This window comes from Trichomycterus rosablanca, chromosome 9, assembly GCF_030014385.1.
Source record: "Trichomycterus rosablanca isolate fTriRos1 chromosome 9, fTriRos1.hap1, whole genome shotgun sequence".
Taxonomy (NCBI): domain Eukaryota; kingdom Metazoa; phylum Chordata; class Actinopteri; order Siluriformes; family Trichomycteridae; genus Trichomycterus; species Trichomycterus rosablanca.
The window spans coordinates 3,239,385-3,258,512 of NC_085996.1; the positions used below are offsets into that span (position 1 = coordinate 3,239,385).

General features: G+C 42.0%; 1 pseudogene; it reads left to right on the top strand.

Annotated features, from left to right (window-relative positions):
* Positions 1-10,263: 10,263 nt before the first annotated feature.
* Positions 10,264-18,205, top strand: LOC134320401 (G-protein coupled receptor family C group 6 member A-like; annotated as a pseudogene).
* The last annotated feature ends 923 nt before the right edge of the window (positions 18,206-19,128 follow it).

A 19,128-nucleotide genomic window follows, 5' to 3' on the forward strand; every position in this document is an offset into this window, starting at 1 on the left:
TACAGCACTTCCTGAACGACCCTGGAAGAGAATTGCAATGGACTTGTGTGAGTACAAACACCATCAGTACCTGGTAATTTCAGACTATTACTCCAGATTTATTGAAATTTTACACTTGCCAACAACAACAAGTTTACAAGTGATAAATAAACTGAAAACAGTTTTTGCTAGATTTGGTATCCCAGATGAGGTAGTGAGCGATAATGGACCACAGTTCTCATGTGCTGAATTTCAGGACTTTGCTAGACAGCTTGACTTTAAGCACTGTACTTCGAGTCCCCACCATCCACAAGGTAATGGACATGCTGAGAGAGCTGTGCAAACGGCAAATAAAATTCTCAAACAAAATGATCCTGTGATGGCTCTGATGAGCTACAGGTCCACTCCATGTTCCTCCACTGGTTTCAGCCCAGCTGAGTTGCTGATGGGGAGGAAAATCAGAACTACACTACCTACCTTGGAGAAGAATCTACTACCAAAATGGCCAAATAGAACTGCAGTGAAGGTAAAGGACAGTAAGGAGAAGGCTAAACAGGCTTACTACTTCAACCGCCGTCATGGAGCCAAGCCCTTACCTGCACTGCAACCAGGAGGTGCTGTGTTCTGTAGGTTGGATCATGAAAGGTCGTGGTCTTTACCAGCAGTGGTCTCGAGTGAGAGCACAACCCCAAGATCTTTTGTTGTCAGGACGCAGCAGGGAGCGGAGCTGCGGCGGAATCGCCGTCATCTTCAGTTAGGGCCAGTTTCTAAACCTGCCCAAGTAACAGCTGACCAAAACAAAGAGACAGGTATTCTTTCTGATGTAGTCACTATGTCTGTGACTGTTCCTACTAGTCAGAGTCTGGACAAACCCGCAAACGCTTTGTCTACTCCGACTGTGACTAGGTCTGGTAGAGTGTGTAGGCCAGTAAACAGGCTTGACCTGTAAAACTAACATGGATCTTATTTTTTTTTGAGGGGGTGGCAGTGAATATATATAGAAAAAAAATATCTGTATATGAAAATGGTGAAAAGTTAACTGTAAAGTTAGAAATGGGAATAAGTTGTATTGTTGTCAGTAATGTTGATTTGTGACGTAATTGTGTTGGTGATAATGCAGTACTATGTTAAAGTACGTGAGATACTTAAATATGTTGTTACTAAACATTAAAAAAATAAATAAATAAATAAAAGGGGGAAGATGTCATATACGGTAGTAAAAAATGTGTTTGCGCTTGTACGATGTTATTTACGGCAGTAGAGAGCCGAGGGCTGGGAGGGGAGATAAACACAAGGAGAGGGTTACCGAGACGGTGTGTGTGTATGCTGTTGCATGGCTGAAGCTCATTAATAAAAGTTAACCTGAGCAAAGTAAAGCCTCCGATCCTTTCCTTTACAGAAGGTGGAGGAGTTCAAGGTGGGCTGGGAGGGGAGATAAACACAAGGAGAGGGTTACCGAGACGGTGTGTGTGTATGCTGTTGCATGGCTGAAGCTCATTAATAAAAGTTAACCTGAGCAAAGTAAAGCCTCCGATCCTTTCCTTTACAGAAGGTGGAGGAGTTCAAGGTGGGCTGGGAGGGGAGATAAACACAAGGAGAGGGTTACCGAGACGGTGTGTGTGTATGCTGTTGCATGGCTGAAGCTCATTAATAAAAGTTAACCTGAGCAAAGTAAAGCCTCCGATCCTTTCCTTTACAGAAGGTGGAGGAGTTCAAGGTGTCTAACATCCACCAGCTCCGTGATGTCATCATGGAGGAGTGGAATAGGATTCCAGTAGCAACCAGTGCAGCTCTGGTGAATTCCATGCCCAGGAGGGTTAAGGCAGTGCTGGATAATAATGGTGGTCACACAAAATATTGACACTTTGGGCACAATTTGGACATGTTCACTGTGGGGTGTACTCACTTATGTTGCCAGCCATTTAGACATTAATAGCTGTGTGTTGAGTTATTTTCAGAAGACAGTAAATCTACACTGCTATACAAGTTGTACACTGACTACTCTAAGTTATATCCAAGTTTTGTTTCTATAGTGTTGTCCCATGAAAAGATATAATAAAATATTTGCAGAAATGTGAGGGGTGTACTCACTGTTGTGATACACTGTAGATTAAAATATACACATAAATATGTGATATAAGTGGAAAAAATCGTGTGGACGTATATACTCTTATACTGACTAAATGAGATTGATCTAAATAGATTTTAAAAAAAACATAAAATAAATATAATTTGTTGTTTTTTTCTTTTTTGAGTGCATGAATTATATTATTATTATTATTTTTAACTCCAGTCCTGAAGGATCTGCACAGCTTCATGCTTTACAGACCTGAACATCAGGACGTCTGATCCAGCGTGATGATGCGTCCTGGTGTTCAGGCCGAGCTGGGGTTGGACTGGAGTTAAAAAAACAGACTCAGGCTTCGTACACGAGGACATTTTGTTATTTGCACCCCTGTCTGTTCAATCACTCATCGTTTATTTTATTTTCAGTAACTGTTCCATCCTGGTCAGGGTCATGACGGGTCCGGAACTACCTGGAATCACTGGATGGACAGCAGGTATAAACCCGGGACCCTTTAACCCCTTAATGCTAACAAGCTGATGCTCAGGCGTCCACAAATTTTAATTTTTTTATTTATTTCTGCTTTTTGTCCATTTTTCTCCTGATTTAGCATAGTCTTCCACTGCTGGGGATCCCGAATGCGTTCGAGGAGGGTATATTTGCCTGCTTCATGCTCCTTCCAGTGGCCAATTGGTGTCTGCTGTAGGCAATGCCAATTGTGCCCACTAGATGGCGCCCAGCTGACCAGTAGCAGAGCTGAGTTCAGAATCTCACCTGGGCGCCCTGTCCACATACTTCTGACCACGATGCTTGAACTGGTTTGTACCGGATGACAAAATGTCCTCGTGTACTCGCCCCTCGGCCCATAATTCAGTTCACGTCATGACCCGACGCGCGACGACGTAGCGCTCCGGCGTCGCGGCGGTTCCATCGCAGTCTGAGACAGAGAAATTAGCTCCGTTTCCTCCGCTACAGATTCTCTATTAACTCACTTTAGATTATTTATAGATTCATTCTAGATTCATTCTAGATTCTCTGTAGATTCTCTATAGATTCACTATAGACTCACTGTTGATTCATTACAGACTCACTGTTGATTCATTATTGATTCGTTATTGATTCATTATAGATTTACTATTGATTCACTGTTGATTCACTATATATTCATTACAGATTTATTGTTTATTCATTATTGATTCTCTATAGATTCACTGTTGATTCATTACAGATTTATTATAGATTCACTGTTGATTCATTATAGATTCTCTATAGATTCACTGTTGATTCATTATAGATTCATTATAGATTCACTGTTGATTCATTATAGATTCTCTATAGATTCACTGTTGATTCGTTATAGATTCATTATAGATTCATTATAGATTCACTGTTGATTCATTATAGATTCTCTATAGATTCACTGTTGATTCGTTATAGATTCATTATAGATTCATTATAGATTCACTGTTGATTCATTATTGTTTCATTATAGATTCATTATAGATTCACTAAAGATTCATTATTGATTCGTTATTGATTCACTAAAGATTCACTGTTGATGCATTATAGATTCATTATAGATTCACTATTGATTCACTGTTAATTCACTATAGAATCATTACAGATTTATTGTTGATTCATTATTGATTCTCTATAGATTCACTGTTGATTCATTATAGATTCACTGTTGATTCACTATAGACTCACTGTTGATGCATTACAGACTCACTGTTGATTCATTATAGATTCACTGTTGAATCCTTATAGATTCATTATAGATCCACTGTAGATTCACTAAAGATTCACTGTTGATTCATTAAAGATTCATTATAGATTCACTGTTAATTCATTATTGATTTATTATAGATTCACTGTAGATTCACTAAAGATTCACTGTTGATTCAGAATCAGAATCAGAATATCTCATTATACCAGGTATAACGAAATTAAGGTGCCACACTCTCAAGTGTTTACAAACAATAACCAAAGAGAAAAACTAGAATTTACAAAATATCAAAAATGTAAAAATTTACAGACTTTACAATGACAATAGACAATAGACAATAGAATAATAGATTTCTGTTTGGTAGCAGGCTGGTGAAAAATTGCACATAACCATTTGTAAAAAATTCTAAAAATTGCACATTACCCTTGTAAACATAGTGAAATTGCCCGGAAATTTACCCCTGTAAACACTGTCCGAAAATTGCACAGTCCCGTGTGTTCCAAAAACAACCCTACAAAGAAATATTCAAGGTTCGTACCGCGGTGGGGTAGAAGCTATTTCTGAGCCGGTTTGTCCTTGTCTTAAAAGTCCTATACCGTCTGCCTGACGGTAACAACTGAAACAGATGGTGGCCGGGGTGAGATTTGTCCATTACAATTTTGTTAGCTCACAATCCTCTGTAGTTCTTTTTTGTGTGCTGCAGCGCTACTGGAGAACCACGTGAGTGAGGATGCTCTCTATGGTAGAACGGTAGAAGGACACCAGCAGTCTCTGATCGATGTTATTTCTCCTGAGTGTCCTCAGAAAGTAGAGTCTCTGCTGTGCCTTCTTCATCAGTTCTGTGATGTTCACACCCCAGGTTAGGTCCTCCTCGATATTAATGCCCAGGAAGCGAAAGTATGTGACCCTTTCCACACAGACCCCATTTATGGTTATGGGTTGAATGACACTTCTCACCTTCCTAAAATCAATAACCAGCTCTTTTGCCTTTGCCATGTTCAGAAGCAGATTGTTGTCCTTACACCACAACGACAACCGCTCCACTTCGTCCTGGTTGGCAGTCTCATTGTCTCCAGAGATAAGCCCTACAATGGTGGTGTCGCCGGCAAATTTAATGATGGTATTGCTGGTGTGAGCAGTGGTGCAGTCGTAAGTATACAGGGTGTAGAGCAGGGGACTCGGCACACAGCCCTGTGGAGAGCCTGAGCTGAGGCTGATGGATGTAGAGGTGTGAGGTCCCACTCTAACACAAGGTGTGATAAGGCAAACCCAGGGACAAACACCATATTAAAGTCCATAGTTTTGGAATGGGATGTCTAACAAGTTTGTCAAACAGAAAGTTATGAACTAAAATCTAACTTTACATGTGTAATGCATATATTGCAGACAGCTCCACCCCGTGTGCAGAATTAGATTCAATTATTTCAGTTTTCTTGATGTATTTTATATTGATGGTGGACGCTGGCGCATTTGGCTGCCGCTACCGTTACCGTATTTTATCGTATTTTACTGAATTTTTATCGTTTTTCGTTTTCATCTTTTTACACACCTTGTGGCTCTATTTCTTTTATGTTACTTTTGATATTTTTATTTGTTCTTTTGATACTTTTTGTTCTTTCTACTGCACATCGCGTCTGCGGCCGGTGGTGAACGGTGGATGAGTTTTCCTGGGATCGGCACAATGTTGAACTATTCCGTTGACCAGCTGAGGAAGTTCAACAATTGCACTACTCCATCGTGTATTTCAGTCATCAAACAGCTTGGACTCCTTCGCCGGCCTCGTTATATTCACAGGGGCTCCCGGAGAAAGCTTGTTTATTTTCGAAACGGTAACGCTATTCCATCCTTCTGGTCAGCCGTGCGCACTGCTGCTCCGCAAACACATCTTCAGAGCACTGCTGCCTTGCACACTAGTAGCGGTGTAGTCTCCATGACAATGCTGTCCACGGAGTGGGATGGGAAACACGGAGTAGCCTTGCAAATCTCCGTTCTCTTCCTCGTTCCTCACAGCCAACTACACAACAATATTACTTGAAAATGGCATTGCTTAATGTTCATTCACTAAACACAAAAAGTACTGTACTCAGTGAATTTATATCTGACAGTGAACTAGACTTTTTCTATCTCACTGAAACTTGGCATAAACCCTTGGATTATTTTACGTTAAATCAGACCACGCCAATGGGATACTCGTATATTGATGAACCTCGTATGGAAGGGCGAGGTGGTGGTGTTGCTGCAGTCTATAGGGATGATATTAAAATAACCACTTTGTCTTTTCCTGCTGCTCTTTCTTTTGAACACCTGGCTTTCAAGTTTTCAGGGCCTACTCCTCTGGTCACTGCTGTGGTTTATCGTCCGCCAAAGCCAAACGCTTCCTTTCTCTCTGACTTTTCAGATTTTTTAACCCAGCTTAGTGCCCTCTCATCCTCTGTACTGCTTATGGGTGATTTTAACATCCATATTGATGACAACAACTGTAAATTTGCCAGGGAATTTTTGGAAGTTACAGTGTTTTAATTTCACACAACATATACATTTTCTAACTCATAAAGAAGGTCATACTCTTGACCTTGTATGCTCTACTGGTGTCCTAGTTCATCAGCCGTCCAGCCATGACCTTACTGTCTCTGATCATTTGACAATCATCATGGACATTGAGGTCACTAAACCCATCACTAGAGCTAAACATAAAATATCCTTCAGGAATCTTCAATATATCTCTCCCTCTGCTTTCTCAGATTCTCTTGTTAAAAAGATGTCTGTCTGTCCTGTACTGTCTAGTAATTCATCTGACCTTGTCGATTACTATAATGACATACTCGCCTCATGTCTTGATGAGCTGGCTCCTTTGAGAACCAAATTTGTTTCATTTAGTCATTCTGCACCATGGTACATAATTGAGCTTCACCAAATGAAATCCCATAAACGCCAGCTTGAAAGACTTTATAAGAAAACCGGTCTAACAGTACATTATCAGATTTATTCTGATTATCTTCAACATTACAAAGACGCTCTTACGGCAGCCCGATCCACTTACTATTCCGAACTCATACATGCTGGATCAACAAATCCTAAGACTCTCTTTTCCACAATAAATAAACTTCTCAAACCAGTTGACAATACTACCAATTCCTTTACAGTTGACAAGTGTAACTCTTACCTCTAATTTTTTCAAACAAAAGTTGAGAATATCCACAATTTTCTGACAGTTTCCCCTGTCATCTCTGTTTCTCCGCCTGTCTCACCTCAATTTATTACCCAGCCTCTGTCTCAGTTCTCACCTGTGTCTCATTTGGACCTATCTGAGATCTTGACAGGGATGCGAAGCTCCACTTGTGTTTTGGATCCTGCTCCATCAAAACTTGTTAAGGGTTGTTTTCCAGATATCTCCTCACTTATCACAGAGATAATCAATTCCTCTCTTAGTTCTGGCTCAGTCCCTCAATCACTCAAATTGGCTGCTGTTACTCCCATACTTAAAAAACCTGGACTTGACTCTAACATTATGAGTAACTTTCGGCCCATTTCCAATCTTCCATTTCTGTCGAAAATACTGGAACGTGTTGTTGCCTCACAGCTCAAAGATCACCTAAATTCCAATAATCTATTTGAATCATTTCAGTCTGGTTTCCGCCCCCAGCACAGCACTGAGTCAGCCCTCCTCAAAGTCACAAATGACCTTCTTCTTTCCTCAGACTCTGGACAAATTAATATTCTCGTCCTCCTTGATCTTACTGCAGCTTTTGACACCATTAATCACTCCATTCTTCTGTCCCGCCTTGAATCCTCTGTCAACATCACTGGTACTGCCCTTTTGTGGTTAAGGTCATATCTCGTAAACAGACAACAGTTTGTTAATATCAACAATTGTAGTTCTGCCATTGCTCCACTGTCCCAAGGCGTTCCCCAAGGCTCAGTGTTAGGTCCCCTTTTGTTTATTCTTTATATGCTCCCTCTTGGTGACATCATACGTCGGCATGGTTTACATTTCCACTGCTATGCTGATGATATTCAGCTTTACATCTCCTCCAAATCCATTAATACTGAGCTTCACTCCACTCTGACAAATTGCATCACTGAAATGAAATTGTGGATGAAAGCTAATTTCCTCAAATTAAACTGTGAAAAATCTGATATGATCATCGTAGGTCCTACATCCCTGGCAAAAACCACAAAAAAATTTCAAATTACCATTGATAATGACACTTTGTCTCCGTCTTCTAACATCCGAAATCTTGGTGTAATTTTTGATAGCAACCTCTCTTTTGACCTCCATGTAAATCACATCACCAAAATTGCTTTCTTTCATCTAAAAAACATAGCACGTCTACGTCCATCACTCTCCTTTTCTGCCGCCGAAACCTTGATTCATGCTTTTATTACATCCAGAATTGATTATTGCAATAGCATCCTTTATGGTACATCTAACAAAATCCTAAAAAAACTTCAGTATATCCAGAATTCAGCTGCTCGCCTCCTTACTCATACTCGCTCCCGTGATCATATTACACCTGTTCTACAAAAACTTCATTGGCTTCCCGTTGCTCAACGCATTTGTGACCCCTATATAAAGAAATTCATACATGGTCACAATAATTCTTTTTTTTATGCTTGTAATTATTAGGGTCACTCATTCTTCAAATCTAAAAGAAAAAAACCCTTGTAAGTTCATTCCAGCTATGGCCGCTAGAGGGCACTCTTGTACAGGAGAACATGTTCTAGCTAACCGGGAAGTTGCTCTCTCTGGCTCATTCCAGAAGAGACACTAAACGAAGCACAACTGCTGTTCTCCTGTGTCTTTATTTCTCCTGTTTTCACAGGATATATCTGCTACAACATCTTGTATCCTAGATGTGTAACAGATTCATGGGGGCTCGTCCGGGATCGCTTGTCCAGTCTGGTTGAGCAGATCCAGTGATTCCTGAGTGACAGTGAGGCGCGAGGTCCGTGCAAGGAGCTGGAGCTCCAAGTGGGCAGCTAGAGAGGCGAAGGTGACCAAACGAAAGGGGAATCCTAGCCAGGAGCGTGTGCCACAGTGAGCCAAGCATCCAAAAGCGTGCATCATGTCTGACACAGAAAGGAAGGGACTGGTCTGGGCCATCAAGAAAAGCCTGCACAAGTTAACCACCGATGAAGTCTTCCAGATTGCCAAAAGCATCACTCCGGTACCTGAACTAGATCAGTCTATTTTGAGCCAAGATGATGAGGAAACGTGCTTTGAATATGTGTTTGAATATCTGAATTGTACTACCTTGCTAGCACTTGAGGATAGGGGTATGGCACAGTTACTGTTTTTGCAGGATGTGATTGAGGAGTTTATTCAGAAGCGTAACCTAAGTACACCCGTTTTAGGTGGGGACACAGACATTGAGGTAGCTGCCACACCTCCAGCCATCCCACTTAAAATTGCAGGCACTGGTCCCAGCACAAACAAAGCTAATAATAATCAACCAACATTCAGTGAAGAGGGATTAGGACACATGACACACACAGTGGATAGACTCCCCTCAAATAGGCATCACAGTACATCCTCTGGTAACACTGAAAGGGCACACTCACCTCTGATTAGGGCTGACAGTATGATACCACTAAAAGATCTCCCCTTATTACAACGGAGAGAATTCAAGATTCAAGGTGGTCAGATTGGAGACCATTCTGCTGACATTAGCTACAACAACTTGTGGAAACAAATAGAAGAGGGTGTGAAAGAAAACTTCGGCAGCAGTGAAATTATCCGAGGTGTATTGCGAATTATCAAACCTGGTCATTTCAAAGATATGCTGATCAACAAGGAAGACATGTCTCTTGAAGAGTTGAAAAGCTTCTTGCAGTCCCATCTTGGCGAGAGGAACAGCACTGAACTATTCCAAGAGTTAATGTGTGCAAAGCAATTAGATGGTGAAACCCCCCAACAGTTTCTCTACAGTATGATAGGACTGAAACAAAAGGTGATGTTCGCATCCAGGCAGGCTGGCTCGGATATTAGGTATGATGCCCATACTGTCCAGAACGTATTTCTTCACACAGTCTTCCAAGGTTTCAACACTAAATGCAGTGACATAAGGAGAGAATTAAGGTCCCTTCTTTCCGATGATACAGTCACTGATGAAGTGCTCTTGAGACAAGTAATTAAACTCACAAGTGATGAAAGTGAACGACAACGCAGGTTGGGACACCAACCTCGTCAAAGGCCACCTACTGCCTATAGTGCACAGCTATCTCCTGACTGTGAAAACCAAGAAAAGACATTAGAACCCAAGAGCCAAGTCAAAACACTACAGCAATTAACAGCACATATTGAAGCACTTACCACTGTTGTTGATTCGCTGAGACAATCTAAAGTGAATGAACATGCATATTCATGTAGTGTTAATCAGCCCCACATGCTAAAAAGGAGTCGACCTTACAGATGCCCAGAGTGTGTGCGAAAGGGCCTAACGAACTGCACTCATTGCTTCCTGTGTGGTGAAGAAGAGCATAAAGTCATAGGATGCATGAGGAAACCAAAGCCTTCGGGAAACGAGGTTCGGTCACGGCAGAGGGACAACCTGTGACCGGCTTAAGGAAGCAGTCCCACTCTGATGTCGAAACACGTAATACTACGCCGACACTGATGCCAGCTACTTGTGAGGGACCACCAAATAATGAAAAAATGGCTCAGCTAATTGGTAGTAAATGTCTGCTCAAGTGTTACATAAATGGATATTCTGTAACAGTCCTCCTCGACACTGGAGCTCAAGTAGCATTCTTGATCACTCATGGAGAGCCAAGTACTTACCTGATTTGCCTATCCGATCTCTAAGTGAGCTGATGGGGACCAAAGCTCTTAATGTCCATGCAGTAAACGGAGAAATTCTCCCCTTTGATGGTTGGGTAGAAGCAAGGGTGAACCTGCCAGGGAATGATGATCCAGATTTGTCCATTCAAGTGCCTTTCTTAGTGAGCCACATGAGCCTTGAAAGACCAGTACTAGGGTTCAATGTTATTGAAGAACTTATTGAAGGGCAAGAAAGTGGACCACGTATACCGCTTACGCTGGCCAACCTTTTGAGCGGGGCAATGGAGATTAGAGAGGAGGAGGCTAGTGTCATTGTAAATTTCATCCAGTCAAGGACTACTGACTTAGAACAAGCTCCGGCAAAGGTGGGGCCCCAGGACATTGTTGTCCTTCCAGGCGAAGTTACACGCATAAAGTGCAATATCCCTGTTGACTTTAGTCCACATGAACCAGTAGTGCTGTTTAAGACAGACAACAATAGCACACCATTAGAGCAACTGATTGTGGCTGAAGGGCTCGTGGAAGTCAGTCGTACTAGTAGTCCATATGTCGAAGTGCCCATTAATAATTATACCAAGCACAATATCATGCTTCCACGGAAGACAGTAATTGGTACCATCCATGCCATTTCCAAAGTAATTGAAACTGACCAGGCTGCCCACCACACTGTAAATCAGTTTGGCGTTACACCTGAGGTGAGAGTTGAGGAAACCCATCGGGCAGAATTATGGCACCCTCCTGTCAACTTAAGCCACTTAGAAGAAAGTCAGCAGGAAGTTGTTAGAAGGATGCTTTATGAAGAATCCACAGTGTTCGCTCGTGATGAGAATGACATTGGTTGTATTCCTAGTCTCCAGATGTCAATCTCACTTAAAGATGATATCCCAGTTCAGAAGTCCTATTCTGCTATCCCAAAGCCACTCTACAAAGAAGTCAAGGAGTACATTCAAGACTTACTGGTTAAGGGATGGATTGTGAGATCTAAATCTCCTTATTCTGCTCCAGTAGTATGTGTACGCAAGAAAGATGGTACACTAAGGCTGTGTATTGACTACCGGTTGCTAAACCAGAAGACCATTTCAGATAGGCATCCCCTACCCAGGATCCAGGATCTCCTTGACACTCTTGGAGGCTATAGTTGGTTCTCAATCCTGGACCAAGGGAAGGCCTATTATCAAGGCTTCATAGCTGATGGATCACAACATCTCACAGCTTTCATTACCCCTTGGGGATTGTATGAATGGGTGCGTATCCCATTCGGTTTATCAAATGCTCCTGCAGCCTTTCAAAGAAGCATGGAGGAAATGTTGAACTCACTGCGTGATGAACATTGTATCCCATACCTTGATGATGTGCTGTGTTATTCCAAATCATTTGAGGATCATGTGGAAGGTGTAAGGAAAGTCCTAAAAGCCCTCCGGGAACAGGGAGTCAAACTCAGGCCTACCAAATGTGAGTTCTTCAAGAGCGAGGTCCGCTACGTGGGGCACCTAGTTTCAGCAGATGGTGTAAGAATCGATCCAAAGGATCTGGAGGCGGTACTTTCACTTAGGGATAAGGCCCCAGCAACTGTTGGAGAGGTACGGAAATTACTGGGGTTCTTGAGCTATTATAGAAGCTACATACAAGACTTCTCCAGAGTTGCCAAACCCATCTATGAGCTTTTGCAAGCAAAGCCACCAGCTGCAGGGGTAAATAAAATGAGTAAGACCAGAGGGAAAGGAACTCAGTTACCCTCTAAAGACCCGGTCAAGTGGGCAGAGGAGCACCAAAATGCCCTAGAGAAGTTAATTGACATTCTGACTAACCCCCCTGTCCTCGCTTACCCAAATTTTGAGTTGCCCTTTGTACTTAATACTGATGCTTCTGAGCAGGGACTTGGAGCTGTACTTTATCAGTGCCAAAATGGAAAATTGAGGGTCATCGCCTATGGGTCCAGAACACTTACACCTGCAGAAAAGAACTATCACTTTCACTCAGGAAAATTAGAATTCCTTGCACTGAAGTGGGCGGTGTGTGATAAATTCAGGGACTATCTTTACTATGCCCCTCACTTTACCATATACACTGATAACAATCCCTTGACCTACATTATGCGAACAGCTAAGCTAAATGCAGTTGGTCACAGATGGGTGGGAGAACTTTCCGAGTTCAGATTTGACATCAAATACCGGCCAGGTGCCGTCAATGTTGATGCGGATACATTGTCTCGCTGGCCATTAGACATCGACAAGTATGTGGCAGATTGTGTAGAAGAGCTGTCTCCTGAAGCCATACATGCAACATGGGAAGGCAGTCAAGTGGCCAAAAGTAAAGACATAGCCTGGATGGCCACTTTGGATACGTCAACAGAGCAGAGTGTTCAGAGTCCCTTGTTGGCTGTTAGCCATGATGAAATGGAAAAAGCACAAAGAGAAGATCCTGCTATTGGGGAAGTACTAAAATTGAAAGAGACACACCAAATACTTACAAATGAAGCCAAACAGAGAGTAAATGGTTCCAGTCGAAAGCTTCTGTATGAGTGGGGAAAACTGGTCCTTGATAAAGGGCTGCTCTATCGTAAAACCAGTCAGCACTGCCAACTTGTTCTACCCACCAAGTACAGAAGCATGGCATTAAGGTACCTCCATGATGACATGGGCCATGTGGGTGTGGAAAGAGTCCTTTCCTTAGCTCGTGAAAGATTCTTCTGGCCTTACATGAAAAAGGACATTGAGACTCACGTGACAAGAAGATGTCCATGCATCAAACAGAAGAAACCAGTGACTCATGTTAGAGCCCCAATGGGTAGGATTTCCACCAGCCTGCCCCTTGAGCTTGTCTCAGTCGACTACCTCCACTTGGAGCAAAGTAAAGGCGGGTTTGAATATATACTTGTCGTGATAGATCATTTCACAAGATTTGCTCACGCGTATGCCACCAAAAACAAGTCAGCGAAGACCGCAGCAGAAAAGCTATTCAATGATTTTATTCTCCGCTTTGGATTCCCTTTAAAATTGCATCACGACCAGGGCCGTGAGTTCGAGAACGAGCTTTTTAAGACCTTAAGGCAGCTCTCTGGGGTAGGACACTCCCGTACATCACCAGGGCGTGGGGCCCTGGCCCAAAACATTTTGCGATGCCTATCAACATTTATGATACAATATATTTTTATTTCCGAGGGCCCTCCATTTTAAGGATCCTCTGACTATTAGGGACTTTGACCCCAGGGCCTCTTGGGGGCCCTAACCATGCTTTTGGGGCCCCTAGCCATGCTTTTGGGGGCCCTAGCCATGCTTTTGGGCCCCTTATGAAAATGGATGAGGCGTTGTGGCACTGCTCTGACTTCGACTTCTGGCTATTAGGGGTCCTAGGAAAGAGGGGGGCATATTTTTAGAGGGCCCTGGTTATGAGAGCCCCTACCAGAGGGCCCTAGAGAAGAGCAGGGCATACCATTAGAGGGCCCTTGATCACGAGGGCCCCTACTATGGGGCCCATGACTTCCATAGAAGTCATTTATCATGGCTCCTTGACTTTCTAGGGACCTACAAATTGCCAGGCAAGCTACCATATTTCATAACAGACGTTTTGTTGCAAATATGCGATTCAGGCCCTTACTTAATGTTTCTGAATTTATATTGTTTCAAAATTATTATGTTCAATTTCTCTTAAGCGCAGAGACACAAATTAATTTAGCAATTTTGCAATTATTTAAATTTAAGACAAGCAATTTCAAGCAGTTTGAATGCATACACACACTTAACTGAGCTATTTGATGTTCTTTTCATGCCTGACAATATGTCCAACAGTGAGCTCACTTTAAAGGTTAACTCACTCGCTGCAGCATATCCTTCAGATCTGAACATGAGCCTGGCAGATGAATTGATACAATACAAATCATTCATAAGGGGCCCAGACTATCCTTAATCCGTCCTTGCTTACAGTCAGAGAGTTCCGGTGTATGCCATCGTTAACGCCATCAGGGAACTCCTCAACTGCAGCGACACTTCCTGTTCTGGAGACGCAGACTTTCTTCCTTGGAAGGTAAATGTTGTTTATTTATGTCGGTAAAAACTTAAATTCAGCCCCTTTTTGGGGCAGCTAACTGCACCACCAAGCAAACTGTATTAAAACAGAGCCTAATGCTGTTCACTCTCTCTAGTTCTTATAACACTTCCAGGGTAACACCTCCACCACCAAAGCCAAGTCCACTGAAAAGTGTGGTTTACGCTTAACGTTTTCTTATTAGGTGCTGAGGTGGTTCAGCAGTAAAGTGCTGAAGATTATGATGAGAGAAATGTAGTCGTTGAATCGTTTCTAAATCGAGATGCAAAAAGGGAAACAGTTAACAACATCGAAGCTGTTTAACAAACTCATTATTAAAATAAAACTCAAGTACTCAAGTAACAAATGACTCTTTATAATGTTTAGCTGTTAAGCATTCTACGCCAGATAAAATTTAGCATGGACAACCAGACACTTTCCTTTAACGACAAGGGGGAATTCGAAAACGGATACAACCTCGTCATGTGGAAGAAGAGTGGTGACGACAGGGTGCTTGACGTGGTAGGAAGATTCCTCATCAGAAATGGGAAAGTGGAGGTCAATGAGAGCAAAATCCAACGGTCCAACAACACGGTGAGACTGAGTTCAGTGCTTCAGACCTGTACGACATGAACTGTGTGTTAAATATGCCAGGATACAGATCTATACAAAGTTATGACAGTTAAAATTAAAGTTCGTTCGTTCCTATTTTTATGAATGGCAGTCATAGAAAGAAAAGGAAAATTAAAAAGCAAAAATGATGAAAGTCAGAATGTAACATGATATACAAATCACTCCTGAGTATGTAAACTTTTGACTTTAATTGTAGGTTCAGACCTCTTTGAGTATTTTAACTAAACCTTTTTTTAAATCTTAGGTGCCCATCTCAAAGTGTTTAAAGACCTGCGAGCCTGTAGAATTTAGGATATTAGAACTTTCGACCTGCTGCTATGAATGTAAAAAGTGTGATGCTGGATTTTACTACGTGTCAGGTGAGTATGGATGGATGTAGAATCATTTCCTCTAAAACAGAAGGATCCGGTTCTTACGCAGATCTGCCGGCTGGAGTATTTTTTTTAGTGCAGTTATGTGCTCCATGACGTGAAAAATATAAATAAACCAAAAACAAACAAAACAGAAAGCAGTGATTTATTTATTTTTAATATATTTTTCACCATGCACTGCTTTATCCTGTGAGCTGGTGTGGTGTGATGGTAACCACGCTGCTGGTAGCAGTACTGCCTCAGCTCAGGGGGTTTAAATCCAGGGCATGGTTTACAAATACATGGTGCATGGTGGCTCATGAACCTGGATGTTGTGAGGACGCACATCAGTGCACCTTCAGTGCTGATCCCAAGCCCGGAAAAGGGTATCAAAAATGTGGACAAATGATCCCTGTAAAAAACAGGTGATGGAGCATTAACAAAAGCCTCAGTCATAAGTAAGGATGGGTCGAGGGTTGTCATTTTTTGGGAAGCTTCATCAGGCAAGGATTTTAGATTTGATTAGATTAGATTCAACTTTATTAACATTACACATGTACAAGTACAAGGCAACGAAATGCAGTTTAGCATCTAACCAGAAGTGCAATAAGCAGCAAGTGCAGGATGTACAGTATCTACGATATACATTATTTACAAAATACGGGCAGTGGTATGAACAATATATACAGGTGAATATATTATTGAATGTACTGTAAACATGATGTATAGATGGGAGTGCTATAGACATAATATACAGATTGAAATTAAGGTGATACAGATTAAGGTGCAATGAACATAATAGACAGATGTATACGATATAGGTGGAAATTATGAACAAATGAGAAAAGGTTTGTAGCGCAACCTTTACCAGGAGGAGAGATGTGGCGGGTTAACGAGGGGCAGAGTTCAGTATGGAGACAGCTCTGGGGAAAAAGCTGTTCCTCAATCTGCTGGTCTTGGTCTTGTCTAGGGCAAGAGGGCAAACAGTCTGTGTGCAGGATGGGAGGAGTCCTTAAGAATGCTGCGAGCTCGACGCAGACAGCGTTTCCTCTGTACTTTACAGTCTGTCACATTTGTTCAGTCATTCAGAAAACCATGAACGATCTCTGTGGATAAAAGGTAAGATTAAAAAACGATGCTGAAAAAACCAGTACCTGTCTGTGCACTCTCACAAACCCAAATACAAATAGAAGGGTTGCTTCAGGAGGGCATCCAGATTTGCTGTAGAGACCTCTATATAAGCGATCAGCTGAAAGAAAAAAAATGAAAAGGAGGTTAACAAATCATCAATCAACATTTTTCACTTTCTCAACTTTACTGGATTTGAATTTGTAATAAATTTAAACCAGAGTCTTTGTTCCTTTATAAGCATCCCTGTTGGAAATGTCAAAATACGTCCTCTGCTCTGTACAGAACCTGTTTTTTATCAGTCATTCGGTCTTTGACATGTACATTCCTGTCATTTTGCACTTTTACATCAATTGTTTGTCTTTGGTCATTTTATTAAGAACACTCGTCTGGTCTGTACCTTCACTGCCGTTCTCCTAATGTAGCTTTTCCACCTTTTTTCTCTTCACAGATGAAGTAAAGTGTCAAAAGTGTCCAGAGGGAACTTATTCTCTATCAGGTTCTGTAGTGGGAGATTCAGTATTTGGAGTGGTCCTCAGCGTACTCCATTGTGGTGTTGATTGGAACAGTGATAGGAATCCTGCTACTGGTATCATCGCTGATCTATTTCGTTCTACACAGGAACAATTCCATAATCGAGGACAACGTAGTCTTGTCTTGTATTATGATGTTTGGCCTGATGGTGAGTTTCGGAGGTCTGATTCTCTTTTTAGGCTGGCCCAGCGACCACCACTGCAGGGCCCAGCAGGCCATGTATGGTCTGGCCTTCACCCTCTGTGTGTCGTGCATTCTCACGAAAGCTTTTGTGTCGTTCTTAGCCATCATGTCTATCAGCCCTGAGAGGCAGCGCTTCTTCAGTAAGTTTAACAAGCGTTATATCATCATCGCTCTACTGACTGGTGCTCAAGTTCTTGTTTTTTTCTTCTGGTTCATATTCGGTTCTCCAAAGGTTGAAGAGAAGGAGTTATCTGAGTCAGTTATCAAAATCCGTCAGTGCACTCAGGGCTCTCTGGTCGGAGCGATGCATGTCTACATTGCGGCTCTAGCCATGTCGTGCTTCTTCTTAGCCTTCAAAGGAAGAGTGGACAATACTGAGCCGATAGTCTTCAGCATGCTCTTTCATTTGTTCGTCTGGCTTTGTTCAATTCCACTCTTCATCACCCAAACGGATCAGCGTACCCTCATCCAGGTCTCTGCCATGATGGTCTCCAACTATGGAGTCATCGTCTGCCACGTCCTCCCAAAGTGGCATAAAATAATCTCGAAAAAGATCGATGACGCGAAGCCAAAACCCGAAGATGACATGAGCGAAACATCTGAGGACTCAGGACTTAGTCCTGAAGAAGAGTTACCTTCACCCAGCGCATCATCACAAACCCAACTTTGGCATGAAGACTTCAATGACCAAATGGGGTAAAAGGCTGCAAGAAGCAGGAATCAGCTCACAAAATGACTTTTAATTACTTCTGATCAGTTTTGGTAATCATACTGGCGGTACTTGCTCTACAAGTTCATTCACTACACAGAATGTCATCTGGAGGAATTTTATCCAGGCTGTTTAAAAAACGGCCTAAAATAGTACCAAATCCTGCAGAAAAGATAAAGCGCCAACATTTAATGAAAAAACTAAATGACAGAAGTGTAGAAAGCTAATCCCTGTTTCAGTGTTAAGGTTAAGAGAAGGCTTTAGGATGTTTTCATTGAAGAAAAATAAAAGCCAGAATGTTTGTAGTTTTTACTAAGATGGTTATAACAAAATTTAATCATTTTCCTAACCGCTTATCCAATCAGGGTCGCAGGGAGTGCTGGAGCCTATCCCAGCTCTTCAATGGGCGCAAGGCACACAGTAACACCCTGGACGGGACTCAGTCCATCACAGGGCACACACACACACACATTCACCTACAAGGCAATTCAGTGTCTACAATGAACCTGACTGCATGTTTTTGGACTGTGGGAGGAAACCGGAGCTCCCGGAGGAAACCCACACAGACACTGGGAGAACATGCAAACTCCACACAGAAAGGACCCGGACCGCCCCACCTGGGAATCGAACCCAGGACCTTCTTGCTATGAGGTGACAGTGCTACCCACTGAGCCACCGTGCCGCCTGGTAATAACAAAATTAGCCAAATAATGTTTTACCTAATAATCTTATTATACATGTATGTACAGTATGCTCTATATTTCACTGATGAAGTATATTTTACATGAAATGCTGAATGGTGAGAATGGTATGAGTGTATTTGTATTTTTTACTGTTTTATTAAAACATTTTACTACATTTTACACTGTATGTTTCTTCTGTATGCTTTGAGAACTGGAGAAAAGCTGTAAATGTTTAACAATATTCAATATTCAAGTGTTTATATAAATTTGTTAATGAGCCATTTTTACTGGCACACACTGGGATAAAAGGCTGATGAAGCACTGAGGTGGTTCA